Source organism: Macaca mulatta, chromosome 12, assembly GCF_049350105.2.
Source record: "Macaca mulatta isolate MMU2019108-1 chromosome 12, T2T-MMU8v2.0, whole genome shotgun sequence".
NCBI lineage: Eukaryota > Metazoa > Chordata > Mammalia > Primates > Cercopithecidae > Macaca > Macaca mulatta.
Window position 1 is genome coordinate 98,728,832 of NC_133417.1, and position 4,106 is coordinate 98,732,937.

The 4,106-nt window shown below is 35.5% G+C and overlaps 1 pseudogene; it reads right to left on the bottom strand.

Moving 5' to 3' along the window:
• Nucleotides 1-2,909: 2,909 nt before the first annotated feature.
• Nucleotides 2,910-3,116, bottom strand: LOC114671525 (protein transport protein Sec61 subunit gamma pseudogene; annotated as a pseudogene).
• Nucleotides 3,117-4,106: the final 990 nt, after the last annotated feature.

Genomic DNA, 4,106 nt, shown 5'->3' on the forward strand with positions numbered 1-4,106 from the left:
GTCATTCAGTATGGAAAAATAAATAGATGCTAACAGTGACATGCAGAGGTCATTTATTTTTTGTTCACTATAAATTATTTAATTTTTCCCTTGTTAGGTATAGGAAGGCCATTTATGGCATCAAATAATTTTCTCAGAATGAGCTCAGGCTCTCAGTGGAACTACCAGGCCAACCTATGAAAGGTGGAAGATATTATCGATTTTCTCAACATCCACCTACTATTATTGTCTCCAAGGTTAGCTGAAGAGATGTAGTGAAATTCTGCCCCAAATGAGAACATAATGGAGACTAGACCTTTGGGTCGTGTCATTATATTTCAAGTATCAGGGCTTCGCCTCTACTAGTTCCTTTGTTACATCTGTTCCTAGACTGCTTTCTTTTTTGTGGTTCTTATAAGGTCCCTGATATTACCTTTGCCAACATCAAGGGCAGAATCACAATAGAAAGCATAGACGTATAGCTCAGCAGTGGAAAGTTACTTAAAATAGAACTATTATTTTAAAATTGACATAAGAACCACAGTTTCAATTTATTTTGGACTTGAACACTAAAGTCTTCTGCTTGTATTTCTTTCCTATCTGTCTATATACCAATTGTGATATGTATATCACAATTTATTTTGTCAATTCAAAGTATATCTAACCATAATCTGAATTCATCTTAAAGACATTTTTAAATTTATAATTTTTAAAATTGAGAAATTTTCATAGCTGCAAGAGACTAAGTAGAATTAGTGCCAAGTATTGGGGAATTTCTATTGTCATGGGTCAAAACCTCACACTTATTTCCCTAATTACTTCTTCCAGTAGTCTCTGCTCTATTTCTATATAGCAGGCCCTGTATTTCAGGACCTAGAATTTTTCTTTCCTCAGGCAGCTCTTGCTACCAACTGTTAAATCAGAAATTATGCAGGATTTGAGATATTACCCTGTTAATATAACTGCCACAATTTTATAAACACATATGTACACACAAACACAATCACACACACATATATATGTACACATACATGTATATATATGGATTCCTGCATATATATGTACATATAGAGTATATATGAAGTGTATCTAAAATATATAAATCTCTATATATGTGTGTATATCTCTATCTCTGTTTTTGTCAATCTATATCTATTAATATGAACGCCATACTTCTAGATCAGAGAACAGACCTTTTATTTACTCATACCTAGAACAATCTTAGAAGCAGTGGCTGCCCATGCACCAATTCTCCACAGAGTGAAAAAATGGTAGCAAAATGTACATGCTCTGTCCCCTGTACGTGCAGGGCTTTTGCACCAGACAAAATGCATCTGAGAATTATAAAACCCGGAACTTATTTGGGAAAGCTGGTACATTACACCATTCTCCCTCTGAAGAAGAGTGAGGGAGGCCTTTGTTCTGGAATGTAAGCACATCCTGTCTGAGAAAGAGTGAAGGAAGGGGGCTGAGGAGGTCTTTAACTCTCTTTTACTACTATAAAATATAAACAAATGACTTGGGATTCATTATCCTTAGAACGTAAGCAAAAGGATTCAAGGAAGAAGCAATTTTACATTTCATTGACAAGAAAAAAAAATTTCTGACTTCAAAGGCATGCTTGCCATGCAACCTTCTTTAAATCAAGATACCAGTACTCTTTGCTCTGAAAGCCCTGACCGTGCAGAAACATGCAAATATTCATGAAGCCTTATTATCCAACACCACCATAATGTGTGTAATGGTTAATAATGAGTGTCAACTTGATTAGATTGAAGGATGCAAAGTGTTGTTCCTGGATGTGTCTGTGAGGGTGTTGCCAAAGGAAATTTAAATTTGAGTCAGTGGACTGGGAGAGGCAGGCCCACCCTCAATCTGGGTGGGCATGATCTAATCAGTTGCCAGTGTGGCTAGAATAAAGCAGGCAGAAGAACGTGGAAGGACGTGACTTGGTGAATCGTCTGGCCTTCATCTTTCTCCCATGCTGGATGCTTCCTGCACCAAATATAAGAACTCTAAGTTCTTCAACTTTTGGACTCTTGGACTTATACCAGGGATTTGTCATGGCCTCTTGAGCCTTTTTCCACAGACTGAAGGGGGCACTTTTGTCTTCCCTGCTTTTTAGGTTTTGGGACTCAGACTGGGTTCCTTCTGAGTCCCAAAGGCCAGCTTGCAGATGGCCTACTGTGGGACTTCACCTTGTGATCTTTTAAATCACTTCTCCCAACAAATCCCCCTTCATATATACACATATCCTATTCTGTCTACTTAGAGAAGCCAGACCAATACAATGTGCTTGCTTCCTTATATATTCACCAATCTTGGGATTATAAACTCCAAGAAATCTCTCTCTTCTTTTAAACTATGGTCCTCAAATTAATAGCACGTCTTTTCCTCTATCATCCTGAGCAGCTAACAAACAGTTTTCAATAATTTTAAACAATTCTCAAAAGATAACAAGAGCCAGTACCTTCAAATGGTTGGTGATTTCTTCTTTATAAAAGACATCCTTAATGAAAGGAAAGTCAAAGTGTGAAAATAGTATGACACAAGACAAAACCAGTATGGGATAAAGAACAAATTCAGCACCCAACAATTTATGCTGCCAAAGGTTCCTTCATTTCAGCCTTGCCTGATAGTAGATCCTCCTCCTACCCAATGACTTTTATTACTGAAAATGTAATTTTGCATTGTACAGCCTCCATAAGTTTTGATATGGAAAGCTTTAAATGTTGTTCTCAGTGTTTAAACAGTGTTCTTTGTCTTTCCTTTTTCTTTTCATATTATTTTAATTTAGAACTAGAGAACATCTTGGAAGAAATAAAAAGGAAGAAACCACAAAATATTCAGCAACCTTTCACTCCATAAGCTTCTCAAACCCTCACTTTTTCACTCATCCCTAAGATGGAAAACACTCCTCGAAAACATATTCAGCTACCAGTAATTATGTTATTAATAGGAATATGAACCAATTACATAGAAAATCCAATGAATCCCATTATAGCAAATCTTATTGCTGTTGCCATGGCAATCTTCTGAAATTCTTTTCTATCAGGTTCGGAGCATCTTTTAACCAGCTGAACTGAGTCTTTTACAAGCTGCCAACTTGGCTCAACAAACTGCATTACATGATCCATGATTGCCTATACCAGTTAAGATGCCCAAACCATGTTCTTTCATTTGAGGAGACAATCAAATATTTTTGAACAGGGTTGTGTCCATAATGGTAATTTATAATAATTATTTCAGTGGCAATTGGGTCAAAATATTAATGTGGATAGATAGGAGACCGGGAAAACATGGCAGAGAATATTGCAATAATCCAGGTGTAAGACCATAGATACATAAATCGTTGTAGCAATTAAAGTAATAAAAAGAAGACTTTGAAAGTAGGAGAAATTTGAAAATAGTAACTTATACACGAGTTTTCAAGTATGGGAATAGTTAAAATTCAAAATCAACGACACTTATGTGGTGAGAATAATGAAAATATCCTTGATTAAAAGTAAAGTAAAAAAAGAGAACCCAGAAATAAATCCATGTATTTACAGTCAACCTGTTTTAGACAAAGTTGACAAAAATATACATTGTGGAAACATACATCTCTTCAATAAATGGTATTGTAAAAACAGGATATCCATATGCAGATGAATAAAATTAAACCCCCATTTCTTGCCATAAGAAAATTAAATCAAAATAGATTAAAGACTTAAATCTAAGGGTGGAAACTATAAAACTACTAGAAGAATACATTGGGGAAATGCTTCAGGACATTTGTCTGAGCAAAGATGTCTTGAGTAAGACCTCAAGAGCACAGGGACTCAAAGCAAAAATGGACAAATGAGATCCCATCAAGCTTACAAGCTTTTGCATAACACAGGAAACGATTAACAGAATGAAGGACAATCTACAGAATGGAAGGAAATATTTTTAAACTATTCAAATGGCAAGGAGTTGGTCAACAGGTATATGAAAACATGCTTAACATAACCAATCATGAGAGAAATATAAATCAAATGGCTTTTATCCAAAAGTTAGAAAATAAAAAAAGCTAGCACAGATGTGAAGAAAAATGAATCTTTGTACACGGTTGGTAGGAATGTAAATTACTAAAACCACCATCGAAA